Raw genomic sequence first — 18,039 nt, 5'->3', positions numbered from 1 at the left:
GGCTCTCTATTGTATCTTTCATGACTCTAATGTTTGTCATACATTTTACATTCCAGTGGGAAACATCATGGTAAATATTTGTTTTTCCCCCTTCACTGAAGGAGTTATGACAATTATATGACCCTTGTGAATAGAGCCAGAAAGGATTCAACAAGAATACGTGACTCTGATTCTGGTATTTAATTCTGATCACAAGTTGCTATTCAACCACAAAATTTTTTTATATTTACTTCATTTTTTTCCTGAGTATTATGAGTCAATATTCAGATACTAGATATACTATCTTTGCAAAGCAAAATGAAGAAATATCATGGCACTAACCAGAGCAGTAGATATCTAGAAGCATGAATGAAATCAAGCAAATGTCTCAGTGGAAGTTTTCACATCGTAGTGGTCAGTGTCCTAAATCTATGCCGTGTTTTCACCCATTTCACGTTCTGTGCTTTCTTCAATAACATCAGCCAAAAACTGAACTAGAATAAATTCAGATGGAATGGTTTGTGAAAAATCAGGAAGAATTTAAGGCAGAATGGTGTGGTGCAGGCGAGATCAGGGTGTGATGGAATGGGAAGATTTGTCATTGATTTGTGATGATTGTGGCAATCTTTCTCATAGAAGATGAAATATTTGATCTCATCTAACTTTGCCTCATCATTTTGCATGTCTTTTCCTTATTTCTGCTGCCATATCACTGAATAAAAGTTGCTTTGAGGATTATTTAGACAGTCATTCCCAGTAACATATCCACGTGAGGGGATTTATGCATGTATTAATGCACATAGGCATTTATGGGAGTTATGAGGAATAATTGTATCAGCAATTTCTCTGTTACTTTTGACCTAAATAGGGCCTACACATTTTCCCAGACAGAATTAGCTCTGCTGCTTCAAAATTACATTTTTTTCAGCATAAAACAATTTCCTGTAACTCTCTATCCTTTTGTTCATATATGTAATGTATACACACATAGACACACACACACACACACACACACACACACACACACACACACACACACTTTTTCCAAAGAGAAATTCAGTGTATGCTTTAAACAATGGCAGGTCTCAGGTACAAATTCAATTTGACCTGGCTGTGAATGCAGGATGAAGATGTGGGGCTAAGGTGAGTTGGATAGAAAGGCCATTATCCAAGGCTAAGGGTAAGCAATAAAGGTTATGGTACACCTAGGTTCAAGAGACAAGTGAAGATGATTAATCTAAAGGAAATTGAAGATTATGAAATATAGCATACAACTAATTCCTAAATTTAGGATAGCACCATGTGGAGTTTTAAAAAATTCCTAGACCCATACTAAGGACAAATACCTAATCATATTTGTTGAATCAGAATCTCTGTAGCCAGTTAGCCATACTCCGTAGCCAATGAGTTTCTTAAAAAACTATATCCAGATGTTTTTGATGTAGTCAATCCAGAAACCCCCAGAAACATTAAGAACAATAGTTAGAGACATTAATGAGCAGCCAGGGAAACAGAGTTATCAGAAAGTGGGACAAAGGAGACTTACCAGAGACCAAGCAAAATATTACAGTTAAGACAAGGTACATGTATTAGTCAGATCTTGTTAGGTTATCCTGAAGTAACAAATAATCCCCTATTCTTAGTTATTTTTAACAACACAGGTTTACTTCTTGCTTGTATTCATTGGGTCAGCTGTGCATCAGCTGTGATTGTATTCCACATGTCTGTTTCATTCTTGGATCTAGCCCCTACTGAGACATGTTCTCATGGCAGAGAGAGAAAAGCACTCATGGAACCACACAGTGTCTCTTAAAGCTTCTGCTCAGATGGGGCATGTCATGTTGAACTCACATTCCATTGGCTAAAACCAGTCTTATGGCCAAGTTTGATATCAATGGAGTGGGGATAGATTCTCTTTCAACAGGAAATCACCGCAAGTTATATGACAATATGTGGGGATGCATAATCCTCTTCCAGGTAGGGGACCAAATACAGGTACTGCACTTGTAGCATATGCCTCTGAGATCTCCCTTCAAGAGGGAACTTGACATTAGGAATGAAGGTAGCTGCCAACTAGTGACACATTGAGGGGTTTTGTGCTTCTCGTCCCCATAATTCTGGTCTCTAACTAGTTAGAAGTCTTGGTCTCCAAAGAGGGCATACTCTTTCTCGAAGATACAGTAGGGGTCCCATTGAACAACAAGGCTAGCTGCCTCCTAAGTAATTTGAGCTCCTTTTGTATTGTGGCCAGCAGACAAGAAGACAGGTCTCCATTGTGGAAGAGATCATGGACCCTGATCAATAGGAGGAGGCAGAACTGCTGTTACAAGATGGTTCAGAGAGAAAAATGTATGGGACCCTTCTGGTTACTCCCTTGCCCAGTTGCGAGTTTGAAAGGTGACCTGCAGCAACCTGGCCCGAGAAGGTTTTGCTGACCAGATGTTCCAACCTCTCGTTAAATTAGTCTCACCACCCGGCGAGCCACTGAGACCAGCAGAGGTGTTAGCTGAGAGTGAGAGTGAGGTGAATTTAGAATAAGTGTGAGAGGAGGGAGATAATGCGTATCAATTGCAACCCCCATATGAAATGCTGTGAAAGAAGCTATAGTTTCTCACACCAACTGTCCCCTTGTAAGTTTTCCCTCATGAAGTATCCAACAGGATCCATGAAAGAGCTGGTCCCCAAACCTGCAGAAGAGCATCTGCTGAGCATAAGGGGTGAATTGTGGCAGCCATGAAACTTCTCTAAGGACAGCACTTAGCTGACAGCCACCAGCCATAGAGTCTTCCAATTGGATGCCCATGGAAAGCTCCTAGCTAACAGCAGAGCATATGAGGTATGGGACCTGGCTATTTCTGCCCAGTGTGGGAGTCCTTGTGTCTGAGTTTCCCTGTTGGGCTGGCTGAGACTTCCCCATAGCTACACCATGGTCTGAAGCTCTTCCTATCCAATTATTTTTCCTTCCCCTTCTTCTTTCACAGGTGTCATGCTACATTGTGGTCTGAGGCTTTTTCTGCCTATTCCTGCACCCTCCTTATCCCAGGCATTCACCTCAATAAATCTCTCTCTCTAAATTTCCTCTATCTTGGTATCTGCTTTCTGGAGGTCATGAACAAACATTCTTGGAAACGATCATACAATCTATGACATTCAGAAACCAAAGAAGCAAGAAAGAGAAAGCCTAGTAACAAAAGTGAGACCCCAGAAATAAGAAATGCCTGTGAAAAATAGGACAGTCTCTTGCTTCAGACTGAGTATTTAAATGCTGGTTGGGAAAGTAGGAACTAACTCCACTATAGGAATACTTGGCTTGAAGTGAAAGTTACGTGGGCTGAAGAAAGCAGAGTCTTTTTGCAGTAAGACTCTAGTGCTCAAGATAGATTAAGCCTGACACATCTCATGTTATAAAAATAAAAATAAGTTTCATAACCCTGAATTTAAAGAAGTACACTTTTTCTCACACAATGAAGGTAATGTTGCAAGACATAGTTGTCTGTTGGTTTGTCTATTATAAAATTAAAAAAATAAAGTACTACTTACATCAAAGTAAGTTGTTTTCCTAGAAGTAATTGATAAAAATATTTATAAACTTCTCCAAAAAAGTTATTGGCTTATGAACAGACCTGGACATTTGTGCTCTGGAATCACTAAGTTGTGGTTTCTATCCTCAGCTCCACCATTCAGCCCCTCTACTTTAGCTGCTGATCCCAAAGACCATTTCCTTAAGAGATAAATAGTAGTATTAACCTCATGGAATTGTTATCAAGTTTACCTGAAATGCTACATATGAAGCATTTAGCATGGAATCTGACATATCATATGCAGTCAATAATTTTAGCTTTACAATTCCTACATTTAAATCCTGTCCTCCTGAATTTTGTTTATGGGATCATAATGTGCAATGTAAGGCCATATCTCTAAAAAAAGTGGTATATGGTACCATGTAACCTCAAAAAACTGTCCACAAAGTCAAAACAAAATCTTACATTTAACTCAAGATAATCTAGGCAAACATAGTCTCCATGTTCTTAACTTTCTTCAGTACTTGCTTTGATTTTTTTTTTAAAGTACCCGTTGATCGGGACTGACAAAGAAAGGTACAGAACAAGAACTTCGGAGCTGCTTCGACAATGCTATTCAATAGAGATTGTTACTTGTCTTGCTGTCTTCTTGAAAATCCATCAACATTAATGTTTTATGTTTTCTTCTGAGAAATGCTTCCTTTCAGAGATGAAAGCACAACCCCTGAGAAGGGTGAGCTGCTAAGGTGAGATGTCAACTCTAAAAGTGACAGAGGCACTGCTTCTCTGTGTCATTTTGAAGCAAATATGCCAATATCTCATAGTAAAGTATTCCTTGGAACCACTGGAAAAAAAAAAAAAAACACCCAGAATCCCGGTTCATATGTATACCCTCTTTCAAGGATATCTAGGAAGTTGGGATACAAACAGTGTTGTTACCTAGGGGTTTGCTTCTTGCTTGGATTTTTTTTTTTTTTTTTTTTTTTTTTTTTGTAACAGGTCTGTGAAGCTAAGTTCAAAAATCCATCTCTGACACTGATGCATAATCCAGTATATTTTTACCTTTGCAAAGTTCTGAACCCCCTGGAATTTTTTCTGTTGATTTTTCAAAATGTCTTTATCTGATATTAGGGAAAGGGATTATTCAATCTTAAAGTAAATGGGGTAAATCTGAAAGGGAGGTGGAGACTCTATCTCTAAAGGAGATAATAAAATTTACCTGTGGGCAAGTTTACCACTGTCATCTGCTAAGTATTCAAATCTTTCATGTTAGGCATTTTTACAGTGAATGGGCAGATGGAAATCAATATTGAGATTTTATTCATTAAAATTACTACTTAAAAAGTTCATATTTGATGCTGCCTTCCTCTTGCCTTCTCTGCAGATACACAAGACCTAACACTGATGACCGTATGCTGCCCTGTGAGTCCTGCTAGCCCACTCACCAGGGGGACCCCCGCTCTAGAACTTGTCCTTTCCCCCCTCAACACTGGCTCCTTCTAGGTATCATTTCCAGCTAAAACAATCTGTGCTTATGAAAAATTATACATAGAAAGAGCCAAAAGATTGGTATGTTATACTTTTTCCTATTTTGACAGGCAATATGCCTCAACCCATAGTCTGACTGTTAAGAGAGAGGTGTGATTCATTACATCTTCCATGATTTTTGGCAGATGGAAATTGTCATACAATTCATCATCCCAGCACCATTAGGCCTTGATGCGTACATGTGGCACCTCACATCCACTCACCTTGAGATTCATGTAGGCAGGCGTCCTGTCTTCTCGCTCACTGTTATAAACACTGTCACATTATAGGTGCTCAAACATACTTGTTTTATGAAGGAAAAAAATGAAGAAAGGAAGTAAATCCACTTTGGAGATAGATTATATAGATAGATTCATACATACATACATACATACACACATATATAGGTACATAGATAGATACATACATACACACATAGATAGATAGGTACATAGATAGATAGATAGATAGATAGATAGATAGATAGATAGATAGATAGATAGATTATAGAGGGCTTAGAGAATTTTGTGGACACTTGTCATTTGTGCTTCCAAGGGATTCATTCTCCCCAATTCTGGCAATGATAATTCCTACGTGGAGATCAGTCTTCTTCCTCTCAGTCTAACATGTTACACAGACTCAGCCAATCAACCACTAGATCACCCTGGCCACCATAACTATTGTAGGGGCTGGCAAACTGGTGAATCAGGGTAAACCTGGGCACTGGGTAGCATCTCAAAATGCCTCAGCCCTCTTGCCACTACAGAGAGAGACTAGTGGAACCAGCTCTGTGGCATCGTAGACCTGGATCTAGATGTGCCTGCAGCTAGGTAAATCCTAGGGCCCTTCAGTTAGTTTTGTCAAATACTAAATCCCATTTTGTTGAAGCCCGATTTAGTTGGGTTTTCTGGCACTTACATTGGAATACAGTCCTAAATGAGGCAGTACAATGCAGCAATTACTAAATAAATATTATTGACTAACATGTCAGAAAATGCAGTGGATATCAGGAAGGGACTAGGAATGACACAGGGCAGGAAATGAATGCATCATTCTTATTTATTGCTGGAAAATATCCTTCTTTTTTAACAGTATAAGTGGAAATAATTGTGTCGAATAGGTTAGCCCCATATATATTTTTTTGATCATGCAGTACACTTTGATGTGGAAACTTGGCTCCAGTAACATTAAACTGTGTTCATATTTCCTTCCAAATTGTTCACTCACCATTACCCTCGATGTCTTCCCTGAGCCCCACTTGCCTATTCAAAGCCATAACCTGTGGATTTCTTGCCTTAGGCACAAACAGTCATTTTCACCACTTCATATACTCCCTGATATCTATTTTCTACTTTTGTGCTCCTAATATCTTAACTCTTCCTCATGTTTTTCCAGACATAAATTCCCAGTGTCTGGCTATTTATTGATGCTTCTTGGAGCTTAAGGTCAACTGTTAAAAATGGGATCTTTACACACCTTTTTATTACCTGCTGTGGTGAACTATAATAGCAAAACAAAACTGAATAAAACAAAACAATGGGGAAAAGGAAACCTGTCCTGAAGAGAAGGGATTCAGTTTCTAACTCCAGATGTTATATTTAAAATTGATATGCTTAAGCCCTATATTATTTCTCTTTGCTAAGATACTTCAACTCTGCCCAAAATTTGGTGTCTCAGAAAGAATATTAAATATGTAATCAACCACTGAGTAGCTACCTGATTTTAGGTAGGAGGCACATACTTTCTGAGCTTCCATTACCTTTATCTTTATATGAGGGAAATACTTTCCAGAATTGTTATAAGAAATTAAAATAAGATTTAAAAATGTCAGACACCTAGGAAGGTGTCCAATACAAGTTGAGGCTAGACAAATATTAAGGTGCCTTCCCTAACTTCCTGGTTTGCCAGGCAACTCTGTAACAGTTTTTACCTTTCTGTATCCAGTTATAAGGAAGGCATTTTAATGATAAATTTCCAACCTATGGCACCATAAAAGAAAAAATACTTTAACAGTATAAGGGCATTTTGCTTATTTCTGTAAGAGGGCTTTGACAACAATTTTCAGGCAATACACTTCCAAATCCAAATTTGGGGAGAAAAAAGATCTTGCTTGAAAATGAAGGAAAATTAACAAAAATAAATAATTTATCTTTTCTGTCATAATTGTGGGTATAATATAGAGTTGGGCAAATTTTTGAATGGATTTTATGGTTTTTTTCTGTCAAAACTCCATGATAATTCAAGATTTTTATGAAAGTTAGGGCTTAAGGTAGTCATGGCTAGAGTTATGCTTGAAAAGCAAATGTGTCATTATTTATCATAAGTACTTATTGCCAAGAGTTTGAAGTTGATATTGCAGCCCATTGATTTAATGCTTAGTCATAAAATAAAGTGAGAAGGTTAGAGTGGGGAGTAGAGAGGTTTCTTTAACCTTTATCAAAGTTCCTATTATTCACTTCTGAGTCTCTAAAGAGATGGGGCTGAAATCTAGTGTCTATTAAAGCCAGAACAAATTCTATGGAACATCTTTAAGAGACCTATTTTTACTTGAAACATGTTGAGTACTTTTAAGATTAGCATATGTTATTATCTATGGTATTTTGGAATCTAAAATTAAAACATTCCTCATTTCTATATACAAATAATATTTCTCTACTCCTTAAAGTGTTATGGCTTGAAGAAGAGACAGAATATGGAAAATTCAAATCATATAATGATATTCAGATTCAACTTAGAATATAGTTTACAGACGTTCACATCGTGGGAGATCTTTTCCAAAAATTCAACCAAAGAAGGGGAGGTTCTGGAAAATATATTTTTTTATTTGTGTCTTCAAAACTAATATAAGCTTTGAATATGGGTTGAGAACATGCCAAGTTTTCACAAATGAGTTTAGCTAACCATATGTGGCTCACTTCTCAATCTAGAAGCAGAAGCTAGAAATACAGAATGTTAACATATAACAGCCTTGAACTTCCTGAGTAGAAGGCTACCTTACTGCCAGTATGAAGTATAGTGATGAGTTTGGCTTTCTAAAAGTATCATTTTTATGGAGGAAGAAACAATTCCCCGTGTTGAGGCATTTAATTCATTTATTCACAAAGTATTTGAATGCCTACTTTTTGTTGGGCAGTGACCAAAGCAGAGGGGTCTGTGTCCTCAGGGCATCACAGGCTATTGAACCAGCATGATTTAAGTGCCATGCGATCAGATGTTCTCTCAGAGGAAGTACCAGGCAAGTGCAATGGAATCACAAGTCCTGGGGCCCCAACCATGGCTGAGGGTCTGGGAAGTCCCATGGCAGAGGAAGTGTCTTTTCAGCTCATGCAGAGCGTGAGTAAGACTTAATCAGATAAGGGAGAGAAGTGGAGAGAAGAGAATGTGTGTGCAGACATTTGGAATTGAGAGAAACTGAGAAATTAGAGTTATTTGGGTAGAACTTCATTGGACCTGTCTGTCTTGTAATTCCAGTGGCTGGAGCTGTACTTGGCTCAAAGAGGGTACCCAGTAAACATTTATTAACTAAATGAATGGAGAACTGTATATATGATTGGGCAAAATTCAGGAATAAACTCCCAGGTTTCTTAAGCACCAGGATGGATGATAGTTTAATTTCCTCCTTTCCTTCACTTGCCATTTTCTTAGTTTATGATGAAGGAGAAAGGAAAAATCTGAGAATACTCGCACACTGTTAATTCTTGTCCTTGTTACAAGAGTAATCCAAATGCAGGGATCACCTTAATCCCCTCTTCTCCATTTCCCCTGGTCTGCCTGGGTTTAGGTGCTTATAATTTCAGGACTAAGTTAATGCAATTGCCTCTTAGCGGATCATTCTCCACGGTGCTGCCAGATTTATCCTTGTAAGTGCAGATTTGCTCATGTCACTCCCTAAATTAAAATCTTTTGATAGCTTTTCTATTTCTTCAGATGGAAAATCCAAACTTTTATGTGACACTCATAGTCTTTTCAGATTTGGATCCTATACCAAGTCTCATCTGCAACATTCTCCCTCCTTGAACTTAAAATTACCCTAATATAACATGTTCCCATTTTAACTTTGTTCCAGATTGTTGATTCAGGGATAAAGTTCAAGATAAACTGTATGCAAAGGGTGGCAATGAGTCTTGAGGACACAGACAGGTTAAATTGTGACCTCAGCCAGCAGTCATGCTGCTCTGTCTGCTTGAGCTTCTTCCTTTGGCTAAATCATGTTTAAAGATCTAATTCGGATGTGGCTTCCTTGACAAAGGTTTCTGTTATCAGCTAGGCTTTTTCAAGGTTGACCCCCAGGCCTCTGGCTGTCAGGGTCGTCAGAGGGCTCTGTCCTTCTCCATATCAGAGCACCTTCTCTATGGCACTCTACAGTTGTCATCAGTGAGTTGATCTCTTCTGGTCTGTGAGCTGCTTGAGGGACAGACCATGAATTATTTGCAGCAAGTGGAAAGTAAGTAGAGATAATGGAAGGGAGGGTAAGATATGATCCATGAAAAACTGCTTGATATTTTCAGAGCCTATCTTTTTAAAAACTCTTTGACTTAGGCATTTTCAAACTATCATTAGAAAGAAAAGCTTCCAGGACACTATGTGACTCAAGTATACAATAATTATTTTCACTGTTGAAACAAAATGGAGCCTTCTAATAGCTACCTATCATACATTTATAGACAATCTGGATGCCCAAGATAACATAGAGGAAACCTCTAAACTAATTTTTATTTAACAAATCCCTGGATTAGATCTAATTCTTCTTTAAATTTGTAAAACATTTTGATCAACAGCCATGGCATTCTGAATGCCCATGGTTGATAGGCAGGCTCACTCACGCTCAGAAAACTGAATCGTATGTTGATGATAGTTAAGTTTGCTCTCAAAACTGCTCATGTCAATTGCACTTGTTGCTGTAATTATATTATCAAATAGTATATAAATCAAAGAAACATGAGTTTGAAAATTTAGTGAGAATTTCTCTGAAAACTCTGTTGAAAAACTATGTCAGTGGTTTGGAAGATACTCAATAAAGGAGGTTTACTAAAAAAACATATGGTCTGGTTGGATATGGTAAGACTATGGTAAATCTGTTAAATCTAAAAGGAGTCTGAACTATGTTTGTTTGCTTGTCTTTAAATTTGGGCTCAGCTTTAAGGAAACTGAAACCAAATTAAAAAGTGAAAACTAATGGACATGTTTTGTGCATAAAGATTATATGGAAATCCAATTAGGGAAAACACACACAAATAAAAGACTATTGCCAAATTTGGTAAACAGTGTATATTTACAACTTTACAGTTTTAAAGAGTTTTATATGTGCTTATGTGTTTCTTTTTAAAATATTGCTCCAATTTTTAAATATTTTGTTTAATCAGTCCCAATTATATTAGATCTAGATCCTCTATATTTATATTCTATTAAAAAAATCAACTAGCAAAGAGCCTGGCACACAGTAGAGGCTCAATAAGTCTCAAAAATGTTGGTTTCGGGCTTCCCTGGTGGCGCAGTGGTTGAGAATCCGCCTGCCGATGCAGGGGACACGGGTTCGTGCCCTGGTCCGGGAAGATCCCACGTGCCGTGGAGCGGCTGGGCCCGTGAGCCATGGCCGCTGAGCCTGCGCATCCGGAGCCTGTGTTCCGCAACGGGAGAGGCCACAACAGTGAGAGGCCCGTTTACCGCAAAAAAAAAAAAAAAAAATGTTGGTTTCATTCCTAAAAAAAAAAAAAAAATCCCACAAAATTATCAGCAAAGACTCCAAGATGATTGGTTCAAAGGAAGTGTTTTAGAGATAGCCATTGAACTACAGAAAGTCAAAGTTTTCTTCAGGTATAATTATGTACAGTTAATAAAATAATGTAAAATGTTAATTTACTCACAGAAAATTATTTGAGCAATTATATTCTGAAAGCACTTTGGAAATGGGTGCTGGAGGTAAACATATTTTCCTAGTGGTGATAACATACAAAGCAATGCCCTGAATTCAGGAAAGAACTAAACAATTCAAGAAAGCAGCAGATGCCATGCTCTTCAGTACCATTTCAATATATTTTTCTCTTTTGAGAAGTTGGGTACCTTGTGACTTTCCCAGCCCCAACCATTATCCATGATGCCACATTAGATACTGACATCACCTTTGAATGCTTCTGCTATTGTTGTGTGTGCAAAACTTGCAAGATATGCATCCTATTTTGCAGAGTCTGTATTATCCAAAATACTGGCAGAAAAGGACTAGTATACACAAAGTTATTTCTGGTATGATTTTATATCGAGAAAAAGGATTTATCCTTGCATCTGTAAAGCTCCCAAGTACATAGCCACCTATGCATTTACCTTCTAGAAGACATATGGTATCATTTGCCAAGCAAAATCAGAGAACTGGAATAAAAATGCTTTAGTGTCAGCTCTGTCTTAAACATAAGGCTTTCACCCTTTCTAAAAACTTGAAATATGCTATTAAGATGAATAGATGTCCTTTTGACACTCAAGGTCAATATGCTCCAAAACTAACTCAGCATCGTCTCCCACTTCCCTCTATTGAAACTTTGTCTTCAATCGCATCCTCATGTTATCAGTCACAGAGAACAGAAACCCCCAAGTAATTTGACATCTACATTCTTCCTACGTACACACTGGTCAACAAATCCTTCCTCTTCTCCTTTGGTCTCACATCTGTCTCATATTTTCCAAATTATCTACAAGATTTTTATTAACTTTTTGTCTTGGCTACTAAGTGATATTCCTAGTTGGATTCTCTATCTCAAATTCACTATTCATTAACCTGATGAAGTAGTCCTAAAAAAAGAAATAGGATTACCTCATTTCTCTTCTTTAGAGCTTTCAGGATTACCCAAAATAGAGTCCACTTTTTCCATAAGGCAATTCAGGCTTTGTATGTATGACCCAAGCTCCTTTCCACCCACACACATAATTCTGGCTCCCTGGGGTCTTTTCCTCTTCAAACTATACCTCCACTTGAAAAAAATAAATTTCATGTTCATCAGAAACTAAACTGAATGCCATGTTCTCCCTGAACCTTTTATCAACACTCTCTCTCCTCTAGCTTGAATTTCTTGTTTATTATTTGTCACTTTCTGCCTTATAGCTATCATACACAAACATGAGATTCTAGAATTTTTGAGGATGGGGATCAAATTTTGTACATTTCTTTATCTCCCTTAGCATTTGATATGCTTCTTTGCACATAAAAAGTAACATTTCAGTGTTCAGGGATTTAAAGTAAATTTATACAATAATTAAAAGCAATCTATAGTTAATTATTTTAACTCATTATTTCTAGGTATATATTAAATTAAAGGATTGTAACTGTCTAGAAATTTTGCTTTAATAAATAAGTCTGGAAGACTGAATTTTAAAAAAAAATCATAGAAGTTTGGTTTGGAAGGAAGTGAAGATGTAAAATGAAATACAGAGAATAAGTACATTATGTCATCCAGAAATTCCCAACCTCTAAAGAAGACAGACCTCAATATCTACAATTGAACAAGTAGTCAAGCCATTTTTTTTTTTCCAGGAAGTACTGGTAAAGTGGAAAAAATCTATAATCTTTACATCCACAGAAAGAGACAGTATAGATCTCACAGAGATAGACAGACAGACAGACAGACAGACACACACACACACACACACACACACACACACACACACACAGAGAACACAAGCTTTTTCCACCCTAGTTAGGAGATTCTGTTTCTAGCTCTGCTCATGCATCATCATATGACCTCTGGGGAAATCATTTCTAAATAGATTCATTCATCTATCACTAGGGTAGAAATACTTTATCAAACGATCCCTCAGGATATTTGTGACATTAAAATGAGCGTAAAACAAGGTCAGGTTATATTCATGAAGTGTTTTTCCTATTTAACAACAGAAACTATTTTTCTATTGAACACACTATCTTGGCAAACTGGTGAGTCTGGGAACTGCACTCCTTGACATTTCTGAAGTCCATTTAAAAAATAAATGCCTGCAATTCCAAAATCTAACCTTCCATCCCTCACCCATATAATCAGAGTGACATGTAAATGTGAATCACTAGAGATACCGCTTAAGAACTAAACACTCATTCACAGATGCATTAGTTACCCTAAATGGAGTGGCCAATGTGCTGTCTTTATACACAACAGGTTGTACATCTGCTTAATGCACCCGAATGTAATAATATAAAAGATTGAAATATAGATGCCATGGACTGCCTACGCAGAGGCCAGAAGCTTGGCTCTGTTTTTCCCGGATGACTTTTCGGGAACAACTCACTTTCCCTGATTGGTTTCCTTCAGACAAAATGATTGAATCTAATACACCATGTCAATGCATGCACTTGGATTATTCACTTTAAGGTGCAGCCCTTAAGGGCTTCAGGGTCCAGTGTTAAAAGTTTGCCTTTTATCAAACCTCATCCTCTCCCACACATCTTTATTCATAACAAATTAGAAGCTATTATCCCACCAGATTAGCAACAGTTTTAATGCTCACAGTGCATCTTAAAATAAAAAGAAACAATTTCCCGGTTATAATGGATGTGGTATCTTAGTTGGCCTCATTATAATATTTATCATCTGTTATTTGTTGCCTGTGTTACACAGTAGTGAAAGATACATAGCCCTCAGGGTTTATCGTTTAATGGAGAGCACATTTGAATTTAAGATCTACACTATTAAAATAAACCTTTCTTACACACTTCTAGGGGAGCAGGGAAATGTGACTTCATGGCTGCCTTACTGAAAAGGGAGTTTCTTATTTACTGAAGAATGGTTCAACTTAAGGAAGACAATTAATTTAATGATTCCTTGGCAAAGGTTGATTTTTACCCCCATTTATAACTGTCATTTATGGACATCTGTTTCAGTTTTTTTAAAGCATTTGAAAACCTTGGATTCCAGATTGGAATCACCAAAAGAGATTTACATTGCAACTCATTTAGTTTAAAAAAATGGAGGATGAAAAGTTGGTAAGTTTTAGGATAATTTAAGAATATGTAAGACACAGTGTGAAATATACACACATTCTCTGGCCACTCAATTTTTTTGAAATCTTCTCAAAGATACCTTTTTTCTTCCTATCTCAGCCACCTCTCTCATAGTCAGAACATACAATTTTGATTACCAATAACTTAACTCCTTCCATTACCTTAATATTAAGCATATGTATCATTGACTGCTGACACTTGTCTTTTTGACTCACTACCTCTGTTTGCTTAATCTCAAGTTACCTTTGACACTTTTTTGCAACCTCTTATCCATTGGTCTTGCAATCTCTTCTGTGTTCCTCCTCAATTGTTGTAAAACTCGTCTTTCTGCATGCAGCTTATGTTTTATGATCAGTCATTATTATCACTCCATGGCAAACACCCTCAACACCCTTGTCTTTGTAGTGTAGTATTTCTGTGATGAACAGGGGAGTGTCAAATGCAGAGGTCATGATCAGTCAATTCTGGTTAATAGCGGGCTAGGCTGTCTTCATCACATGCACAGATGACCTCAAGCAACACACCAGATTTGGTGTGCAGCCTTCTCTTCTCATGGTTCTGCCATAGCATTACTAAGTCAGTCTACTGAAGATCCATTGAAGGGAACACTCCCTTGCTCAAATATCCCAAATAGTATGTGATATTAAAATATTTTCTAATGTGACAATACCATACACATTCAAACTTATTTTCTGCTTCTATATTTCCCAATATCCATTCTTTGCTGATGAACCCCCTCAAAAACACAGATCCCTGATTAATTAATACTTAATTAATTTGTTAATTAAACGTGTAATTATTGAAGACCTATCTGTGCCAGGTAGCGTTCTAGGTCCTAGTCTTTCAACAGAGAACAAAATATTTATCTCCCCCAGAGGCAGAGCCAGGTGATTAAGACTAATGCCAGCTCTTCTTTCACGTCTTCTTTTCTTTCTTGTGTTTATGAGAATTTTTCCAATGTTTCTTCTTTCTTTTTTTTTTTGGATTTCTCTTCAGAAGCACTTTCAGAATCAGAAGAGGGCTGAGAATCGCTTGAACTATCTGAGTCACTGGATGATGATGAAGAGGAGGAGGAGGATTTTTGCCTTTTCTTTTCTTCTTTCCTAGCTTTAGATTTGGGAATTAGCTCTCCACAACTGAGTATCCGCACCTCAGCAAATGGTTTGCTAGCTGCATCTGTTTTCTGGTTTTCTATCTCTCTCACAACTTCTTGACCAAAAAAATCACTTGCCCCAAAACAACAAGAGGCCCATCTAAATGAGGCGTTAGTTTTGTTGTCATGAAGAACTGTGAAAGTGAGGCTGAAAATCTTGAAGTGCAACCCCAGTCTACCGTTCATCCAGAAGAAATCCCTCCAATACCTGAAAGTAGATTCCTAAGGAGAAAAAGTCCTCCTAAAGCTGATGAAAAAGAAAGGAAGAACAGGGGGAGAGAGAGAGAGAGAGAGAGAGAGAATGTAATCTACTTAACTCCCGGCCTGCTTCATACCAGAGGCGACTTTTAGTTACTAGGTCTGGCAGGAAAATTAAAGGAAGAGGACCAAGGCGTTATCGAACTCCTTCTAGAGCCAGATCCAGGGATCATTTCAGACATAGTGAGACTCCGCCACATTGGAGTCAGGAGATGCAGAGAGCTCAAAGAATGAGGGTATCAAGTGGTGAAAGATGGATCAAAGGGGATCAGAGTGAGTTAAATGAAATAAGATAAAATCAAAGAAGCCCAGTTAGAGTAAAAGAGAAAAAAAAAAAAAAAAAACTGATCATGGGCATGTTTCTGAGAGTCCAAACAGAAAAAGTGAAAAGGAAAAGAAAGTTAAAGACCATAAATCTAACAGCAAATAGAGAGACATCAGAAGAAATTCAGAAAAAGATGATAAATAGAAAAACAAGGTAAAGAAAAGGGCCAAATCGAAAAGTAGGAGTAAAAGCAAAGAGAAATTCAAGAGTAAGGAAAGAAATACAAAGCATAATAGACAGAAGAAAAGAGGATGAGGTCAAGGAGTAAAGAAAGGGATCCTGAGAATGTTAAAGAAAAAGAAAAGTCTGACTCTAAAGGAGAAGATCAGGAAAGGAGTAGAAGTAAAGAGAAGTCTAAACAGTTAGAATCCAAAAGCAATGAGCATGATCATAATAAAAGTAAGGACAAGGACAGATGTGCACAGTCTAGGAGGAGAGAACGTGATGTAACTAAAGGCAAACACAGTTACAATAGTAGAACAAGGGAACGAAGCAGAAGTCGGGACAGGAGCAGAAGAGTGCAGTCTAGAAGCCATGACCGAGATCGCAGCAGAAGCAAGAGGTATCATAGATACAGAGAACAGGAGTTCAGGAGAAGAGGAAGGTCACAGAGCCAAGAGAGAAGAGCAAAGCCAGGAAAATCAAGAAGTAAAGATCGGAGGAGAAGGAGGAGAGATTCACGGAGCTCAGAGAGAGAAGAAAGTCAAAGCAGAAACAAAGAAAAATACAGAAACAAAGAAAGTAAAAGTTCATGCAGAAAAGAGAATTCTGAGGGTGAGAAGAGAATGTACTCTAAAAATCGTGATCATAGTATTTCAAATAGTAACAGGGAAAAAAAATGCTGCTAGAGATCAAGGTCCATTCTCAAAAATGAAACAAAGTAATCAGGACAGTAAATTAAAGTTCTCCACTTTGAAAACTAAGGAGGATGAGAAGACCAGATCCTCAGTGGAAAAAGAAAACCAAAAGTCAAAGGGTCAAGAAAATGACCACACACATGATAAAAATAAAAAAAATTTGATCATGAATCAAGCCCTGGAACAGATGAAGACAAAAGTGGATGAGTGAGTTATATAAACTTATTTCCATTCTGTCTCAAATTTTAAGTTTTAGAGACTTGCTGATGAATTCCCTTTATGTTGTTTTCTTTTCATTGTTTTGGGTTTATGTTTGTCCTTTTTTTTTTTTTTTTTTTTTCCAATGTGGACTTTATTGAGTCGATCTTTTGATAATCTGCAACCTGGATAATTTGTACTGCAAAAGTTTTAATACACTTGAAATGAGAAAAAAAAATAAAAGACTAATGCCAGGAAGAAAAGAGAGTGAAAGAGAAAGATAGATGTGAAAGAGGAATGTGGGGGATGAATGAATAATTCATTCTCTGTAGAAGATATTCTTTTCATTTCTTCAAATTCTACATATTCTTTAAAATACACCATCAATTCACCCTTCAATTTACCCTCACTGACAGCAGATTTCTCTAAACTTGTCTACTTCCTAAGCCCTCAGAAGTGCAAACAGAACAGGTTTTTTTTTTTCCAATTCATTTAATAATTTTGATTTTTTTTGTTGCCAAATAAAGTAAAAGTTCCTAAAGTGGGGAAGAGAGAATCAGTGCTGTTTCTTATGTTTGTTTTTAGCTCCCAAAGGCCCTAGCACAGTCCTGAACATTTAGAAAACTATTTTGACAGAAAAATTGACCTATTAGCATGTCCTTGTAAATTATCAAAAGAAGCACATGTGTAGACTGTATGCAATGAAGAAGTTACATGAGCACTATTAATTTAATTCTGCATGATATGGGGCTTCCCTGGTGGCGCAGTGGTTGAGAGTCCGCCTGCCGATGCAGGGGACACGGGTTCGTGCCCCGGTCCGGGAAGATCCCACATGCTGCGGAGCGGTTGGGCCCGTGAGCCATGGCCGCTGAGCCTGCGCGTCCGGAGCCTGTGCTCCGCAACGGGAGAGGCCACAACAGTGAGAGGCCCGTGTACGGCAAAAAAAAAAAAAAAAAAAAAAAATTAATTCTGCATGATAAGCAAATAAAGTATCTTGAATCTTTTCCCAGCCAAATTTAAAGAGTTTAGATAAAGTTAATGTATTGTTTTGCATTGGTATCATTAGTTTTTACCAATAAAGGTATAAGAAACACAGGTATAAACAAGCTGCATAGTTTTCTCTTGTCTTACAACTAACATTCTTGTGAAATTCAGGCAAACAAGACCCTCCCATAAGGATGGAGGTAAAAAATGTGATTACATTGTGTATACAAGCTCTATGAGCAGAAATCAATCTACTCCAC

The 18,039-nt window shown here is 37.5% G+C and overlaps 1 protein-coding gene and 1 pseudogene across 4 annotated transcripts in view; one reads left to right on the top strand and one right to left on the bottom strand.

The window, feature by feature from the left end:
• NYAP2 (neuronal tyrosine-phosphorylated phosphoinositide-3-kinase adaptor 2) overlaps positions 1-18,039 on the bottom strand; it is a 423,148-nt gene that overhangs the window by 310,236 nt on the left and 94,873 nt on the right. The window lies entirely within an intron of this gene.
• LOC136793663 (peptidyl-prolyl cis-trans isomerase G pseudogene) lies at positions 15,284-16,846 on the top strand (annotated as a pseudogene).

The sequence above is a fragment of the Kogia breviceps genome, chromosome 2 (genome assembly GCF_026419965.1).
Source record: "Kogia breviceps isolate mKogBre1 chromosome 2, mKogBre1 haplotype 1, whole genome shotgun sequence".
In the NCBI taxonomy this organism is placed as follows: domain Eukaryota; kingdom Metazoa; phylum Chordata; class Mammalia; order Artiodactyla; family Physeteridae; genus Kogia; species Kogia breviceps.
This window is presented reverse-complemented; position numbering and strand designations above follow the sequence as displayed.